Raw genomic sequence first — 19,859 nt, 5'->3', positions numbered from 1 at the left:
TTATTCTCTCTCTCTCTCATTTTTCTAATCTAAATGTTGGAGTATTCAAACATACATAGTTGGCCCTTTTCTTTATCAATGCCTAATACCTAGGAGATCCTACCTTAAGAGACTTTATCCTGTCCTATGGCTTTAAAGTCTCCTTATATAGTGATCATTCTCCAATATCTATTTTTAGGTCTGACTGTTCCCTAGAACCCAATCAGTATATGTACCTGATGAACTGACATCATTGGGCAGATGTGTGTAATATCCTCTCAAAATTAACGTGATCTAAACACTAAGCCTTCTCAGCATCCAAATGTAGAAAATGAGAATCTTGCACTGTTCTTTTCCTCCTCTACTCTGCTAATGACTTATTTTTACCATACTGTCTAAACACATCCCTCCTTTTGCATTGCTATTAGTCCTGTCCTTCTTAACTGCTCCCACTGCCTTAACCTAACTGACCTCCTTGGCTTTCATACTCATCTTTTAAAATGTAAATCAGATGATGTCACTTCCTTATATAAAGCTTTTCAATGAATCTCCATTGCTCTTGGAATTCAATTCAAATTTCTTAATATGTTTAACAAAGCCCTTATGTGACTTGACTCTTACCTAACTCTCTAACCTCATCCATTATCATTTCCCCATTACTCATTATCCTCCACTTATACTGGATAATTTTTGTTGCTTGAACACACTGAAGTCCTAGAACTTGGGGCTTTGCATGCCCTGTTCCTTTGCTTCAGAATGCTTTTCTGTGTCCATCTTTGCATGAGCAGCTTTTTATAATGTATACTTCTGCTGAATAATTCCTACTCAGAATGAATTTCCCTGACCACCCAATCTAAAACAGCCACACAGTGTATTTCAAGAATATCGTCTTAATGAAAATTTATAATTACCTGATCATTTTTATGTATTTGCTTATTTTTAGATTTTTTTCTTGATCATTACTATTTCCTTGTTGCCTAGAATGGTACCTGGCAACAGGAGGCACTCCATAAATATCTCCTGAAGGAGTTAAACTTGACTGAATAAGCTAAAATGGATGAGGGAGCATGAACTGTTTTCCAAATCAGGGAATAGAGAGGATGACAGAGCCATAAAAAGAAAAGGAAAATATGGGAAAAAATCAAGTTCAAGCTGGTTTAGTCAATAAGTGTAGTTATGTTTACTCTGTTAACTTTGAAAAGAAATAACTCTTACAATCTAAGTGACTAGAATACAGAAAGAAACAGGTGCTTAGAGATTAGAACATAGGTAAAGTGAGGCATTTTAGTTGTTTCAGCCAATAACAATAATTAGAATTACAAGTGAGAGAAGAATGGGACACTGAATTAATACATGTTAAAATCACAGGGACAACTGTTACTGAAGACATCATACAGGTACCATAATGAATGAAGCAGACTGCTGATGTAAGGTGGTTGAGAGAGGTGACTGCTGCTGCTGCTGCTGAGTCGCTTCAGTCGTGTCCAACTCTGTGCGACCCCATAGACGGCAGCCCACCAGGCTCCCCTGTCCCTGGGATTCTCCAGGCAAGAACACTGGAGTGGGTTGCCATTTCCTTCTCCAATGCATGAAAGTGAAAAGTGAAAGTGAAGTCGCTCAGTCGTGTCCGACTCCTAGCAACCCCATGGACTGCAGCCTACCAGGCTCCTCCGTCCATGGGATTTTCCGGGCAAGAGTACTGGAGTGGGGTGCCATTGCCTTCTCTGAGAGAGGTGAACACCACGGCAAATTAACAAAAGGTGCTGTCTATGGGGCAACCTCTACTCAGCCCTGGCTGATTACTGTCTTACAGAGAAGTCATGCTATTAGGATGTAAGATGTGTTCAGAGAAATAGGAAAGCTAAATTTTTTATGGTGAAAATACTCAACTTCTTGCTGTAATAAGTTGTTTTAAATTTAAAAACTTTAAGTTTTTCAAACCAGACATGTCAGTAGTCCAAATCTAGCCTGTGGGCAACTAATTTGCTACCTTTGGTTAAAATGGGCTTCCCTGGTGGCTCAGATAGTAAAGGATCTGCCTGCAATGCAGGAGACCTGAGTTCGATCCCTGGGCTGGGAAGATTCCCTGGAGAAGGGAATGGCTACCCACTCCAGTATTCTTGTCTGGAGAATCCCATGGACAGAGGAGCCTGGTGGGCTCCATAGGTTGCAAAGAGTCGGGCATGACTGGGTGACTCACACTTCATGTTACTTACTTGGGTTAAAATAGACTGTATCCCTGTACATCTGCTGCCCCTGAGGCTTCCAGCCCTCCTCCTCCTGAGCATCTCCCTTGGATAGTAGCTGCTTCTTCCTCCTACAGCGAGCCAGGAATTGGAGTTTGTAAATGCCTCATCTTGAGCACTCTAGACAGGGTGGTGGTAGATGTTCAGTTAGCACTAAATGACTTACCTGATCAATTCAAAAGCTGGCAAAGGAAACTAGGAAGTTGAATTTTTACAGAATCCCACATTCTTTTTTTTTTAAGTTACGCACTTAAAAATTTTTTTTAATTTTTTCAATTTTATGTATTTATTTTTGGCTGTGCTGGGTCTTCACTGCCATGCAGGTTTTTTACTCTAGTTGCAGCAAGCAGGGCCTGCTCTCTGGTTGTGGTGCGGGGGCTTCTCGTTGCGGCGGCTCCTCTGTTGTGCAGCACAGGCTCTGGGGCATGAGGGCTTCGGTGGTTGTGGCGTACGGGCTCAGTAGTTGCGGCTCCTGGGCGCCAGAGCACATTCAAGAGTTGTGACGAATGGGCTGGGTTGCTCTGTGGGATTTTCCTGGATCAGGGATCGAACCTGTGTCTCCTGCATTGACAGATGAGAATCCCACATTCTTAATTCTGAAAATTTGGGAGTCTTTCCACTTGAGTGTCATTGCTTCTACCAGAATCCTTTCTCTCCCTCTCCACCCTTAAGGTCTATGCCCACTCACTAGAATTTGGTCATTTTCAGCTCTCTGCTATGCTACTTTGCTCATTCTGGCCTACTTCAAATATTTCATGATTAGTGTGAGCTTTTTTTTTTTTTTTTTTCCGAATAGCATTATTTTTCTCATTTTATTGGGAGGTATTCCTTTGCCATTGGTGGTTGGTTGATTAGTTTCTTGGTTCTTGATGCAATGGAGAGGATAATCTTGACTTTTTTCACTCCAACTCCCAGATCTTTACTAGATGACTAATCCAAAGAGTACCTTTGTGTGGAGTACCAATGTGAATTTTATCTGACACATTTCCTCTCTCTTAGTCTAGTATCTTATCGCCACAATTTAAATTATCCATCAGAAAATAACTGGTTGTGAAAAATATTAATAGTTAAGTAGACTTTCTATACTACTTTTATCCCCTTTTCTTTTTCTTTATCCTTAAGAACTCATTTTCTACTCATTTTATCAATAAAATAGAAAAGAGAATACAGTTGCATTTTTACCACTGTGATTAAGAGAGAAAAGTGAAAATATTAATATATTTCAGAATTTGTGACAACAGACATATTATTTTTCCTGGCATTCTCAAACTTACTAGCTTTTCAGCTGAGTATTCATATGGGGGTAGGAATAATAAATAAATTTTGAAAGTTATAAGAATGAGTTGGACACTTTTCATTTAGTTTCATAAATGAAGTTGACATTTTTCTAATGATAAATGAATTTTATAAATGTACAGTAAAAAATGTGTTATTATATTAAGCCAAGGAGAGATACTCTGAGGTGGCATTTGATATGAAAGATGAAAACACACCATATATATTGTTACAAGACAGTATATATAGTGAGCTAACATATTGTATAAGAATAAGAGAAATTAGAATAGTCAAGCAACAAAAATCTTGAAGAGCAGTAATATTTTTAAGATTAAATAAAGTAAATAAGGATTAGATGTTGATTCTGCATACCAAAGTTGAAAAGCATTACAGATATTTTGCAAACAAAAGGTAATCTGAATGAAGAAACTTATTAAGTATCTTTATCTGTTATTGATTCAAAAAAGTTATGTCATTTTATAATATAAGAAAATAAAATGATGAAAATGAGTCATTTCTGTGAATTAAAGAAAACACTAAATAATATAAAATCAGTATTTAAAATTAATGCAGTTTATTCTAATGGCATCAAGTTGTGCCTAAGCACTTACTACCAGAACCTCTTAATCAAAACCTGCAGCTTCTTTGATAAGGAGATAGTAATTGATGGCTAGTTTCAGGTCAAATGATTCAACATTTGAATAGCTCAAATAAAAAGACCACCCACTTGGAATAATATTGTAAAATATTCTAAAATGGCTTATAGAGTAAGAATATATATTGTATTAACTTTCTCTGAGCTCATAAAGAAGAGCACTCAAATTGAAGATGCAAGGAACAATGTTAGAATGCAAACTGAGAATTAAATTGGGTTATTTTCTGAATCTGGATCTACCTCTGTACACTGAAATGAATAAAAGTAACAATATTCAGCCAACCCAAGCAAACATTTCTTTCTCCCACCTACTCTGATCTAGATAATTGAAGCCAAATTCCTTTTCTCCTTAAATCATCTGTATAATAGCCATTGCTCTCTTCACACTGAGTATGCATAGCTACACACATAAGCACAGAAATTACAAATGGCAGAAATATTTAACTTGAAACATGAAAGTCTTCCAGATTATTTTACTCATCTCTTCTCTTGATTGTCCTTAGACTCAAAAGGGATATAAGTTGTGTGTGTGGTAGGAATAGAGAATGGAAATTTGTTAAATTTCTCTGTGGTCCGCAATAGGTACTTATAATGCTGAGGAAATGTACAATTTTAAAAGAGTGTGGGTGTGAAATTAGTATGGAATGAAATGGGACTCTCATAATGTGCATCTCCTATAGACCACCAAGACTGGAAACCAGCAAGAAAGGAAAATTCCTGGGGTAGCACTTAGGTTGTGAAAACCACGGGATACCATACTCATGAGGAATTTTAACTACCCAAACATCTGTTAGGTTAAAAAAAAAAAATTCAGGAAAACATGCCTCATCAAAGAAGCTTCCAAGGAATGCAACTTTTATGATTTAAAAAGAAGAAAGCCAAATAGAGGGCAAAGCACTCTTTAACATCTTAAAAAATGAGACATTGTTGATGCATTGTTATATATTCAATTGTTTTTCTTAATACCTTCTAAATAGTGTAATGAATTTACAATGTGAATGCTATCATAATAGAGGAAGATATTCTACTTTCTATAAAGAAGCAATTATGGCTGATAAAAGATGTCAGCCATAAATAGGAAAATACAATTCATGACATGAAGAAGCCCAATTGGTGGCAGTGGGTTTTTACAATAGGCTCTATCCTGTTGCCAGTAGAGGAAGCGAATATAATTTATTCTAGACATGATGGTTGTACTTCTGCAAAATTAATTAGTTGGTATCAAAAGTCTTCTAAGTTAGTTACCCGAGGCTCCCGAATGTGTAATTCAAGATGACATCTCTCTCCCCTAGACTATAGATTGAAGTTACTAATATGACCAGTTAGGCTTCCACAGGCATCTTGAACCCCATATTACTACTCTTTCTGCCCCACTGCACGCCTTCTCCGATTTAGATGTTCCCTGTTTCAGTGTATTATATATTGTTCATCTAAGTGTTCAAGTCAGGGATCTAGGAATCATTCTTAATTCTTCTTAGCCATCCCCACCCCTCAGTCCATACCTGAACCAAATTTCCCTTCTAAATATTTCTTGAATTTTTTAGGTTTCTCTGTGACAGGTCTCTAAATTCATACTGTTAAAATATACCTCATAGATTATTACAAAAAATATCTAAATGGTCTTTCTGTTCTCATTTTCTCCACCCTCCACCTAAACCTAGATTTTGAATATACCTATTTGTTATTTCTCTGTCTAAAATCTTTGGTACTTTTCTGTTTCCTTTTGATACGCTCTATAAGATTACCAAAATCACTGCAGATGGTGACTGCAGCCATGAAATTAAAAGATGCTTGCTCCTTGGAAGAAAAGTTATGACCAACCTAGACAGCTTATTAAAAAGCAGAGACATTACTTTGCCAACAAAGGTCTGTCTAGTTAAAGCTACAGTTTTTCCAGTAGTCATGTATGTATGTGAGACTTGGACTATAAAGAAAGCTGATCACCGAAGAATTGATGCTTGTGAATTGTGTTGAAGAAGACTCTTGAGAGCCCTTGGACTGCAAGGAGATCCAGTCTATCCTAAAGGAAATCAGTCCTGAATATTCATTGGAAGGACTGATGCTAAAGCTGAAACTTCAGTACTTTGGCCACCTGATGTGAAGAACTGACTCATTTGAAAAGATTCTGATGCTGGGAAAGATTGAGGGTGGGAGGAGAGGGGGATGACAGAGGATGAGATAGTTGGATGGCATCATGGACTCAATGGACATGAGTTTGAGTAAGCTCCGGGAGTTGGTGATGGACAGGGAGGCCTGGCGTGCTGCAGTCCATGGGGTCGCAAAGAGTTGGACACACCTGAGCGACTGATCTGAACTGATAAGATTACCTATGATTTTTGCTTATATTCCCCACACACGCCTCGCTGTTTCCCCTTTGTGCTCCGGAATCTTTGCTGCTCTTTCTTACTGTCCTTCCTGTCCTCTTTTGGAGACCAAAAGGCCTTTTCTTTATGTTTCACACCAAATATCTCTTCTGCAAAGCCTTCTGTCAATTCCTCTTTCTACTCCCAGCTTCCAAAAGTTGTTTCTAAACACTGAACCTATTACAACATAATTATTAATCTCTTCTATGGAACTCTGAGCTCCTTAAAGGCAGAGTTGACCAGTGATCATGTCTTATGTATGTTTCTACTCTTTATGCCTACTCAGTATTTAAGACTGAATGAATGTGGCATTTGGACTCAAGGAAGGCATTGACTTTAATGTGAAAGTATTTCAGTGTCAAAATTCTCCATTGCAAAATCATTCATACTCATTTTCTTCAAATTTTCTTTTTGTCAAATTGTCTTTCAAATATTTGCATGGTGCCTGTCAAAATTCTTCCAGTCAGTTTCTATTCATGTGTGACATGTTCAGCTTCTTTTTCACAAAACCAGTATATTTTATATTGTTGATAATGTATTTTTTCATTAACATAAGTATGAATTACTGCTTACAAGGAAGAAGTATGGACATAAATTTAGGATTTCAAATCGTGAAAGAAATAATTTATTCATAAATTTCAGAGTGAATTGACATTTTAACAGTATCTAAATAATTAACTGAGATAATAAATTCTTAATGACTTTATGAAGTGGAATATAATAGGTTGATAGTTCATTAAGAAGGCAAAGGAGAACAATGTCTAAATTTGGGCTACTAAGTATGTTTAGAAAGAAAGGATATTTAGGTGAAATCATAATTTAAAGAACTATGGCAGTGATTATATAAAATTATTTTTAAAGGATTCAACTGTATATTTAATTTAAAAGAACATTTGCCAGGTTATTAACAGTTTTCCAGAATATAAATAAAAATATTTTGGAATCCTATTACTTAAGCATGTAGAATATGTTTTTCAGTAAAATCACTAAAAATCAAAGGATAAGAATGATTATTATATTGTTTTTCTAAATCATCAGTATTATAGAAAATCTGATTTATCAAAAGGATAAAAGGAGAAAAAAATGTTTCTCCCAATAATGGTTAGCAGTATTTTGTCTTTTATTAATTTGATGAATTCTCCCACTTTCTCATCTCAAGCTTCAAATCTCATGTTGAACTTATTTTGACTTTTCTGAGACTCTTCTTTCTCTTGGTTTATAAAGAATTGTGAAGTAAGTTCAATTCTTTGTGATTGCTGGTCATTAACCTCAGTTCGGGCCTGCCTTAGTATTAGGGCCTGAGTTAACAAATTTTCAGCTCTCTTTTCTTCTGCATTTATAGAAGAAGTGGGGATTTGACTACAGAAAACTCCCATTTCTGAAGAAAGTATAGCATTGCTATGTCTGGTATGGTAGAGCACTTTTTGGTTGGGCCCAGTAACTGAGCTGAGACCCCTTGGCTGGATAGTTAATAATGACAGCAATAACTGAGCTTAGCAAGGGTTTACTATGTGCTGGTATTAGTCTAAGATCTTTATACACATCAGTTTATTCATGAGCCTCATTCATTTCTAGGATAGAGCTTATGCTCTTAGATCTTGACTAGCAAAGCCTCATGGTGGTGTGAAAGTACTAAGAGGTGGAAGATGTTAAGTAGGATTACAAAGGGAAGATAGGTAAAATCATAATTTTAAAGGAAATTATAGAGCACTGAAGAATTGATGCTTTTGAACGGTGGTGTTGGAGAAGACTCTTGAGAGTCCCTTGGACTGCAAGGAGATCCAACCAGTCCATTCTGAAGGAGATCAGCCCTGGGATTTCTTTGGAAGGAATGATGCTAAAGCTGAAACTCCAGTACTTTGGCCACCTCATGTGAAGAGTTGACTCATTGGAAAAGACCCTGATGCTGGGAGGGATTGGGGGCAGGAGGAAAAGGGGATGACAGAGGATGAGATGGCTGGATGGCATCACTGACTCGATGGACGTGAGTCTCAGTGAACTCTGGGAGTTGGTGATGGACAGGGAGGCCTGGTGTGCTGCGATTCATGGGGTCGCAAAGAGTCGGACTTGACTGAGTGACTGAACTGAACTGAACTGATAGCATGCATATAAAATTAAACTATATAATAAAGCTATATAAATAATAAAATTAAAGCTATATATAATAAATTAAACTATATAATAAAAATAGAGTATTTTTATTTTTTAATTAAAAAAATTAAATATCACTGTATTTTTAAATTTTTTATTGATGTATAGTTGGTTTGCAATGTTGCATTAGTTTCTGCTATACAAGACACAGAGCATAGACTTGTGGAAACAGTGGGGAAAGAGAGGGTAGGACAAATTGAGAGAGTAGCATTAAAACATATATATTACCATATGTAAAATTAGACAGCCAGTGGAAATTTGCTGTATGATATAGGGAGCTCAAATCTGGTGCTCTGTGACAACCTAGAAGGGTGGGATGGAGTGAGAGGGAGGTTCAAATGGGAGGGGATACGTGTATACCTATGGCTGATTCATGTTGATATATGGCAGAAACCAACACAATATTATAAAACAATTATCCAATTAAAAGTAAATTTTAAAAATGTCTGCTGTACAGCAGAGTGACTCAGTTCTGCATGTATGTATGTATTTTTCATATTCTTTTCTATTATTTATCATATGGTATTTAATATAGTTATCTGTGCTATACAGTAGGTCCTTGTTGTTTATCTGTTCTGTATATAATAGCTCACATCTGCTCACCCCCACCTCCCACTTCATCCCTCCGCCAGTCTCCTCGCACTTGGTAACCACATGTCTGTCTGTGTCTGTAAATCTGTTTCATAGGTTCATTTGTGCATATTTTCGAGTCCACATATAAGCGGTATTGTATAGTATTTGACTTTCTCTTTCTTGCTTACGTAAGTGTGATACTCTCTAGATGCATCCGTGTTGCTGCAGATGGCATTCATTCATCCTTTTTATGGCTGAGTAATATTCTACAGTATACATATACCATAGCTTCCTTATCCATTCATATGTCAGTGGACATTTAGGTTTTTTCCATATTTTGGCTATTGTGAATAGTGTTGCTATGAATATAGTGATGCATGTATCTTTTTGAATTATAGGGTTTTGTCTGTATATGCCCAGGAGTAAGATTGCTGGATCTTATGGCAACTCTATTTTTAGGTGAGGAACCTCCCTACTGTTTTCCACTGACTTACATTCCCACTAACAGTGTAGAAAGGTTCCCTTTTTTCTACATCCTTTCCAGCATTTCTTGTTCATAGAGTTTTTAATGACGGCCACACTGACCAGTGTGAGGTGGTACCTGACTGAAGTTTTGATTTGTATTTCTCATTAATCACTGATATTGAGCATCATTTCTAATGCTTTTTGCCCATGTGTGTTTCTTCTTTGGAGAAATGTCTATTGAGGTCTTCTGCCCAGTTTTCAATTGAGTTATTTGGTTTTCTGTCATTGAATTGTATGAACTGCTTATATATTTTGAAAATTAAGTCCTTGTTGGTCACATTATTTACAAATATTTTCTCCCATTCTGTAGGTTGTCTTTTTGTTTGTAATTTCTTTACCATGCAAAAGCTTATACATCTGATGAAACCAATTCCATATTTAATGTCAAAAAAGTTTTCCCAGGGTGTTAAGCCAGTTAGGTTGTTAAAGCAAGTTTTCTAGAATATAAATAAAAATAATTAGAAGTCTGCATTTGCATGACTAACTGGATGTCTTTCAGCAAGTAACTAAAAACCAAACAGTTAAAGGAAATTTAAAGGATAATCAGTATGTGATATTATTAGCTTTGAAAACCAAATCTAAGAAAGACCTAGAGATACTATGCAAGTTTCTAATCATAATCCACCCGTCTCCATTCTCAAACAAATTGAGTGAGACTTGCCCTAGTACACATGACCTCTAATTATATTTTTGGTTTCTTTTCTCTTTAGTTATACCCTTGGTAGCTATTATACACTGATTATACCTACATGTAATGCATGGGAGAATGAAATACAACACTTTTCTCAGTCCTACCTCTTTGCTCTGGTGATGGCCTTATCTAAATTATTCCATCTTGTTCCTGCATGTAGCTTCAAGGTACCTTAGAACTGATGTTGTCTTATGTTCTTAAGGAACATGATGACCTCTAACTACTCTAGAAACTTTAGAAATAGAAGGGAGTGATGGTAGGGAGAATTCTGTATATAGTTCAGCCAGAATTCAAATACATGAAAGGTACAAGGAGCCAGTGTGTGGAGTGTCTGTTGGCTGGATGCACATTTCCATGTTCATCACCAGCTCCCAAGCCCTTCACCTCTAACTACATCCCTAGTCTTCACAAAAGCAATAGTTTAATCCGCCTTTCCATCCTTGTTATCAAGAGTTCTAATCTGAAGGGCCCATGCCACAGCTTTTTCCAGTTGTACATTGATATTATAGAGCAGTGGCTCTTAAACTTATACCCCAGGCATTAGAATTTTTAGGAGGACTTGTTAAAGCATGGAGTGCTGAGCCCTCCCCACATCTGATTCAGTAGGTAAGGGATGTGATCTCAGAATCTGCTTTCCTGACAACTTCCCAGGTAATCTTGATGCTGCTATTGTGGAGACCACATTTTGAGAACCACTGTTATAAACAGTTGTTTTGTAAACATAATGCAATTCTAGAAAAACTCATATTATCTGATTATAAAAGCAATGGAACTAATATGAGAATATTTTCATTCTTACCTGGCATGGCTAGTATTGGAAGTAAGGGTTTTTTGGTATTTTCTTTTTTTCCCACTTAAGCCAGTGTGAAATGATTCAGAAAATTACTCATTCAGCATCAAAGAAAATAGTCCTACAATGCAGTCTAATACTGTAGGCATCCACGAATCATCCTCAGTACTCATCAGTCTAATAGGTCAGATTCTTATGCTTGTAATATTTGCCCTTTTTTGCTACCATCTTGCTGTTGGGAAATCTAGCTCCTCCTGGAACAAAATTAGTCTTGTAAAATGGTAGGAAATATTTCACACAGCAGCAGCAGTGCCTCATACTGGGCAGTGAAGTCACTTGGCTCTAGGGAAACATTCATCACCAGGAAGGATAGCCAGCTAGGGCAGTATTGTAACCAGTGGAATATGTCCTGAGATGCTCTTGGCCCACATCAATATGGTCAGTTTCACTGCTGAACTCTTTCAGGGCTCTTGATGCCCTGAGTTGTTTAAGATGTAAGGAATCTACCCAAACCACCCGCCAATGAGATTCCCCTTAGCCCTGAGAGGCATGTAAAACTTAAAGCAAATTCTTTCAGGTATGGCAGCTTACAGTCTTAGAGGCTGTGAATACCTGTATAAGCTAAGAAAGAATGGGAGTCCTTCATTTACTGATGACAGCAGCTAGGACTCTGGTGGTCCAGGGTACCAAATCCTGAAACTAAAATACCCTGGAGTGAAGGACCTTTAAATAAACTTAAATTGAACTTAAATAGATGTGTGGGTAGTTTGAATCATAATGTGTATGGAACTCAAGATTTTTTGTCTTGTGAGCTGCTGTCATTTATTTATGTTTATTCTTTAGGAAGGTCACTGCAGCATGCATTTAAAACCATAGAGAATTTTCTACAACATTTTCATCATTAAATTTACAGGGATCTGCTGCAGGCAAAGTTACTAATAAGTTTTGGAATGTGCTTATTGTGAAAGCACAGTATTAGACACACCAAAGCTTGATGGTTCTTAATCAAAGTGGCATAGACTTGGGGGCACTCAAACTTTTATATGAACTAAGCAAAATGATGGTGTATCCAGACTCCCCTTTCAGCTAACACACTTAACGTGGGGACACAGATGGATGGGAGAGGTGACCCTGACCCATAGAGGACCCACATTCCTGTGCAAGGATAGAAGCATGATAATCAGGAAATGATGGTTGTTAGTTACAGAAAATGCATTATTGTGAAAACCAGGGGAAAAGTGCTTATGAGAGGAAGTGATTGGATTATGGGGAATGAGAGAATAAGGATAGATCATTCCTACTGAGTAAATTGCTGTGATTTATAAGAGAAAGGGTATAGTGATATCTTGGCCCATTACTGACTAGATTCATTTCACAAACAATCTTAAATCAGAATGTGACAGTTTATGGGGAGACAAACAAAGTCTCCCAAAGATGCTTATATATTACTAAGCTTTTAAACGGGCATATTTTCAACTCCCCATACCTTTATTGCTTTTAGTTGCCTTTATTTTGGTAGTTGACATTCATAATGATAATTCTGTATTCCCCCATTATGCATTTTTGGAATTTTGATAAGTTCCAAGAGAAAACTGTCTAAAAGAAACTTGAAAATGTTATTTGCTTAAAAGTACACTATAATGTTTATACAATATTAAAATAATTAGATGCTCTTCTATAATATACTTTGAGCATTTTGGTGTTCTAAATATTTCTCTTAAAATATCCATGAATTAATCTGATGTTTATCTTTCAGTGCTCTACAAACATGAAATATATATTCAGTTATATACTACATACATATAGTATATTCATATTTAAGTTTAGATAGGTATGTTTATTTTTTATTTCAGATTCAGAAGTTCTTTTTCCATCATATTGTAATTCTTCAAGAATATAGATTAATATGTTCTAAGAGAAATATTTCATAAAAGATTTAACACAGGGAGCACTAATGTAACAAAACAGGAAATGTCATCAAGTTTGCTGAAAATGCAAATATTATTAACAGTGATTATTCCTTAAAAAGAAAAAAAAAGACTTTAGGCAAGTTCAAGAATTAAAGCACAGTTCAGCCAGGGGGTAAATGCCTTGCCTTTCTATAATGATTGATTTGTGTACAGAACTTAAAATATTTAGTAGTTCAAGTACAAGTAGTTAGTGTGTTCCATGAATGATCCCTGAATGTCATTTTCCTCTCAGCTCTGCTTGGGGTAGCAGACACTCCCTGACGAGGGCTTTGATTGCTATTAAAGAATGGGTGCAGGGTTGACATTTTACTATGAAAGATGAGAAGTTGAAGCAAGGCATCACACTGTTTTCTGAGCTGGTCTACAGACACACTTGCAAGACTAGCTGTAAGTTTCCCTTACAGCTAGGGAAATGTTTTGGATCTGTCCTCATTCGAGACCTCAAAGATCTAAAGTGCAGAGCAAAGACAACACAGACAGAGAAGAATTATTTCCTGAAAATATTTCTAAAAACATGCTACCATCAACTTAATCACAGAAAAAACCTTCGTCAACTTTCTTATCACAGGAAATTTTCAGTAAGCTGTCTGTGTTATCAGGGCAACAGTAATGTACCACCTTGTCTGTCTGCTACAGTGAGTGAGGTTTAACTACAGTCCCGACAGTCACTGAGTTGATATATGTTGTAAAGCTGTAGGAATCAGATTTCTGGAGATAATCTGTCCTCTTGATATAATGACTTTTTGTCCATCATCCTGGTAGGAGTTAGATACCGAACATCAAAACCTTTCGAGGCTTCTTCTAGTTCATGGTGTTACTTTATTAAACTATGGCTTTTGTCTTTCTTGTCTGTGAAGGCAATTCTTACAGAGACTTTAGCCATGGTATTAAAGACCCTGAACAAGCTGGCCCCATTTCTTCTCTGACTCTCATTCTGATTTGCTTGGCTCCAGCCTCACTGGAATCTCTGTTTTTCTAGAACACACCGGGCACAATCCTGTCTCAGAGACTGTGCAGTGGCCACTCTCCTCCCTGTGACACTCTTCAAATATTCCCATGCTCTTTCACCTCCTTCACATCTTTGCTTAAATGTCACCAGTTTAGAGAGGCATTGCCTGACCACCATATTTTTTAAAATAGTAACTCCTATCCACCTTCCCATTCCAATTATCCTGATTCATTTTTTGTCATGGTACATATCAATTCCCAACAGTATATAATTTAATTGTTACATATTTAAATTTTTATATTTTTCTCCCTCTCCTGAAATAGAGGTCCCGTGACCTTTGTAATTTTGTTTTTTTCCCTCTAACTCAGACCTCAAAAATGGCTGCCTTGAGTATCAGATCAGATCAGTAGCTCAGTCGTGTCTGACTCTTTGTGACCCCATGAACCACAGCATGCCAGGCCTCCCTGTCCATCACCAACTCCTGGAGTTCACCCAAACCCATGTCCATCAAGTCGGTGATGCCATCCAGCCATCTCATCCTCTTTCATCCCCTTCTCCTCCCGCCTTCAGTTTTTCCCAGCTTTGGGGTCTTTTCAAATGAGTCAGCTCTTCACATCAGGTGGCCAAAGTATTGGAGCTTGAGCTTCAGCAACAATCCTTCCAGTGTATATTCAGGACTGATTTCCTTTAGGATGGACTGGTTTGATCTCCTTGCAGTCCAAGGGACTCTCAAGAGTCTTCTCCAACACCACAGTTCAAAAGCATCAATTCTTCAGGGCTCAGCTTTCTTTATATTCCAACTCGCACATCCATACATGACCACTGGAAAAACGATAGCCTTGACTAGATGGACCTTTGTTGGCAAAGTTGTTTCTGCTTTTTAATATGCTGTCTATGTTGGTCATAACTTTTCTTCCAAGGAGTGAGCTTATTTTAATTTCATGGCTGCAGTCACCATCTGCAATGATTTTGGAGCCCAAGAAAATAAAGTCTGTCACTGTTTCCTATGTTTCCCCATCTATTTGCCATGAAGTGATGAGACTGGATGCCATGATCTTGGTTTCTCTTGTGTGTGTGTGTGTGATGTTACAGTCTTTTAAATTTATTTTTTAATTGAAGGATAATTGCTTTACAGAATTTTGCTGTTTTCTGTCCAACCTCAACATGAATCAGCCATAGGTATACATATATCCCCTCCCTCTTGAACATCCCTCCCATCTCCCTCCCCATCCCACCTCTCTAGGTTGATACAGAGCCCCTGATCTTAGTTTTTGAATGTTGAGTTTTAGGCCAATGTTTTCACTCTTCCTCTTTCACCATCATCAAGAGGCTCTTCAGTTCTTTTTCACTTTCTGCCATAAGGGTGGTGTCATTTGTGTATCTGAGGTTACTGGTATTTCTCCTGGAAATCTTGATCCCAGCTTGTGCTTTATCCAGCCTGGCATTTCCCACAATGTACTCTGAATTTAAGTTAAATAAGCAGGGTGACAATATACATCCTTGATATACTCCTTACCCTGTTTGGAACCAGTCCATTGTTCCATGTCCAGTTCTAACTGTTGTTTCTTGACCTGCATAGAGATTTCTCAAGAGGCAGATAAGGTGGTCTGCTATTCTTATGTATTGAAGAATTTTCCACAGTTGTGATCCATACAGTCAAAGGCTTTGATGTAGTCAATAAAGAAGAAGTAGATGTTTTTCTGGAATTTTCTTGCTTTTTTGATGATCCAACGGATGTTGGCAATTTGATCTCTGGTTCTTCTGCCCTTTCTAAATCCAGCTTGAATATCTGGAAGTTCTCGGTTCACGTACTGTTGAAGCTTGGAGAATTTTGAGCATTATTTGGCTGGTGTGTGAGATGAATGCAATTGTGCAGTAGTTTGAGCATTCTTTGGCATTGCCTTTCTTTGGGATTGGAATGAAAACTGACCCTTTCCAGTCTGGTGGCCACTGCTGAGTTTTTCAAATTTCCTGGTGTATTGAGTGCAGCACTTTCACAGCATCATCTTTCAGGATTTGAAATAGCTCAACTGGAATTCCATCACCTTCACTGTATTTGTTCATAGTGATGCTTCCTAAGGCCCACTTGACTTCACACTCCAAGATGTCTGTCTCTAGATGAGTGATCACACCATCATGGTTATCTGGTTCATGAAGATCTTTTTTGTACAGTTCTTCTGTGTGTTCTTGCCACCTCTTCTTAGTATCTTCTGCATCTGTTAGGTCCATACCATTTCTGTCCTTTATTGAGCCCATCTTTGCATAAAATGTTCCCTGGTATCTCTAATTTTCTGAAAGAGATCTCTAGTCTTTCCCATTCTGTTGTTTTCCTCTATTTCTTTGCATTTATCGCTAAAGAAGGCTTTCTTATCTCTCCTTGCTATTTTTTGGAACTCTGCATTCAGATGGGTATATCTTTCCTTTTCTCCTTTGCTTTTAGCTTCTCTTCATTTCTCAGCTGTTTATAAGACCTCGTCAGTATACCATTTGGTCTTTTTTCATTTTTTTTTTCTTGGGGATGGTCTTGATCACTGCCTCCTGAACAATGTCATGAACCTCCGTCCATAGTTTTCAGGCACTCTATCAGATCTAATCCCCTGAATCTATTTGTCACTTCCATTGTATTTGTCACTTCCACTTAAGGGATTTGATTTAGGTCATACCCGAATGGTTTAGTGGTTTTCTCTACTTTCTTCAATTTAAGTCTGAATTTGGCAATAAGGAGTTCATGATGTGAGCCACAGCCAGCTCCTGGTCTTATTTTTGCTGACTGTATAGAGCTTCTCTATCTAAGGCTGCAAAGAATATAATCAGTCTGATTTTCATGTTGACAATCTGGTGATGTCCATGTGTAGAGTCATCTCTTGTGTTGTTGGAGGAGGGTGTTTGCTATGACCAGTATGTTCTCTTGGCAAAACTCTGTTAGCCTTTGCCCTGCTTCATTCTGTACTCCAAGGCCAAACTTGCCTGTTGCTCCAGGTATCTCTTGACTTCCTACTTTTGCATTCCAGTCCCCTATGATGGAAGGACATCTTTTTTGGGTGTTAGTTCTAGAAGGTCTTGTAGGTCTTCATAGAACCATTCAACTTCAGCTTCTTCAGCATTAGTGGTTGGGCCATAGACTTGAATTACTAGGATACTGAATAGAAATGAACAAGTATCATTCTGTCATTTTTGAGACTGCACCCAAGTACTGCATTTCAGACTTGTGTTGACTATGAGGGCTACTCCATTTCTTCTATGGGATTCTTGCCCACAGTAGTAGATACAATGGTAATCTGAATTAAAGCCACCCATTCTAGTCCATTTTAGTTCATTGATTCCTAAAATGTCGTTGTTCATTCTTGCTGTCTCTTGTTTGACCACTTCCAGTTTGCCTTGTTCGTAGAGCATTGGATTTTGCTTCCATCACCAGTCACATCCACAACTGGGTATTGTTTTCACTTTGGCTCTGTCTCTTCATTCTTTCTGGAGATATTTCTCCACTCTTCTCTAGTAGCATACTGAGCACCTACTGACCTGGGAATTCATCTTTCAGTGTTATTTCTTTTTGCCTTTTCATACTGTTCGTGGAATTCTCGAGGCAAGAATACTGAAGTGGTTAGTCATTCCCTTCTCCAGTGGACCCCGTTTTGTCAGAACTCTCCACCATGACCCGCCCGTCTTGGGTGGCCCTGCACAGCATGGCTCCTATTTCATTGAGTTAGACAAGGCAGAAACTGCAGAACAATTATACGAAATAAATTCTCACACTGTTAAGAAAGTTCTAGGACCCACAACAGATTTCCCAACCTGGGGATCTGGCAAAGGGACTGAGAACCCCCAGGGAATTTGACTGTGGAGGCCAGTGGGATTTGATTACAGAACTTACAAAGGACAGGGGAAACAGACTCTTGGAGGGCACAAACAAAACCTTGTGTGCACCAGGACCCAGGAGAGGGAGCAGTGACCCCAGAGGAGACTGACCCAGCCTTGCCTGTGAGTGTCCAGAATTCTCTGGCAGAGGCGTGGGTTGACAGTGGCCTGTGGCAGGGTCAGGGGCACTGAATACAACTAGACCTTTTGAAGGAGGTCCATTATCTTCATTACCCCACCATAGTTTGGTCTCAGGTCAAACAACAGGGAGGGAATACAGCCCCACCCATCAACAGAAAATTGGGTTAAAGATTTACTGAACATGACCCTGCCCATCAGACCAAGACCCGAGTTTCCCTCATAGTCAGTGTCTCACAACAGGAAGCTTCCATAAGCCTCTTATCCATCAGAGGGCAGACAGACTAAAAACCACAATGACAAAAAATTAATCAAACTGAGCTCATGGACCACAGCCTTGTCTAACTCAATGAAACTATGAGCCATGCCATGTAGGGGCTACCCAAGAAGGACAGGTCATGGTGGGGAGTTCTGGCAAAACGTGGTCCTCTGGAGAAGGGAATGGCAAACCACTTCAGTATTCTTGCCTTCAGAACCCCATGAACAGTATGAAAAGGCCTTCAGTATAGATGTTGAGTACTAGAAGCTCTAAATGTTAGGTCCACAACTACCCTGATCTCTTCTGTAGGCTTGGTGTCCTCCCAGTCCTTGGCATGTAGAAGATGTGCAATAAATATTTATTGTTTCAATAAATACATAAATTTCACCTAAAACCAACAGAACATTTGAGCAGAAATGAAAAGGTAGGCTAAAATATTTTCCAGTCTCATACCACTTAAAATATGCAACCTGTCATAATATTCTTCTTTTCCACAATGGTTCTTACAGAACTAGAGGGCAGGTCTGAGGAAAACATTAATAAAGGGTAAATAATTGATATTAATTATTAATTAATAAACACCTTCATAAAGTTTTACTTAGCTTCTGACCCATCCTCTTTTAGAGTCAAAGGCAGGAGTTAGGCCTTTGCAACCCACTTTTCAAAGCAGGTTTCTCCATGAGGAAAATATATAATGATGATGAGTAATGGAGTACCTGATCCTAAAGCCTGTCCACTCCTCATTTAACAGTTAAATACAGAGATTCAGAGCTGCTCTTTGTTAAGCTACTACTTGTTAAGGTGGGTATGACATTTCTAAGCAATATCCAGAAAGGAAAGAAGTGGCCACTCTTTTTTTCTAAACATATATTTATTTTTTGGCTGTGCTGTGTCTTCATTCTTTGTGGTATACACAGACTTTGTCTAGTTGTGGTGGACTGAAGCCCCTCTGAGTTGGTGCGTGGGCTGCTCCCTGGTGGCTCTCTGGGTGCTGAGCGCCAGCACGGGCTCTCGGCACACTTCAGTAGTCGCAGCACGTGAGCTCAGCAGCTGCCACGTGTGGGCTCAGGAGTTGTGGCACGTTAGCCCAGTGGCTCTGCAGAATGTGAGATCCTCCTAGAGCAGGGACTGAACCTGTGTCCCCTACATTGGCAGGTGGATTCCCAACCACCGGACCTCCAGGAGAGCCCAGAATTGCCACTCTTGAATATGGAGAGCATTATCCCGTGAGGCATAATCCAAAAGCAATTAGTTATGCTGGTGGCAGAGCCCTCTCATCACTATCATTTGTTATGTCCAGGTATCTAAATGAATTATGCTACAATTTGAGGCGGTGTTCCTAAATCTAGGACCCTAAAATTAGAATATGACTGAAGATGTCAGTATATGCAGCATGTGTTTAAGTGCTGAGATTCCATGATCTCTTCTAATCACTGGAGA

The 19,859-nt window shown here is 38.3% G+C and overlaps 1 protein-coding gene across 1 annotated transcript in view; it reads left to right on the top strand.

Annotated features, from left to right (window-relative positions):
• PTPRQ (protein tyrosine phosphatase receptor type Q) overlaps positions 1-19,859 on the top strand; it is a 229,553-nt gene that overhangs the window by 124,341 nt on the left and 85,353 nt on the right. The gene's annotated exons all lie outside the window — the stretch shown is intronic.

This window comes from Bos mutus, chromosome 5, assembly GCF_027580195.1.
Source record: "Bos mutus isolate GX-2022 chromosome 5, NWIPB_WYAK_1.1, whole genome shotgun sequence".
Taxonomy (NCBI): domain Eukaryota; kingdom Metazoa; phylum Chordata; class Mammalia; order Artiodactyla; family Bovidae; genus Bos; species Bos mutus.
Note: the sequence above shows the minus strand (reverse complement) of the source record. Positions and strands in the feature narration are given on the sequence as shown.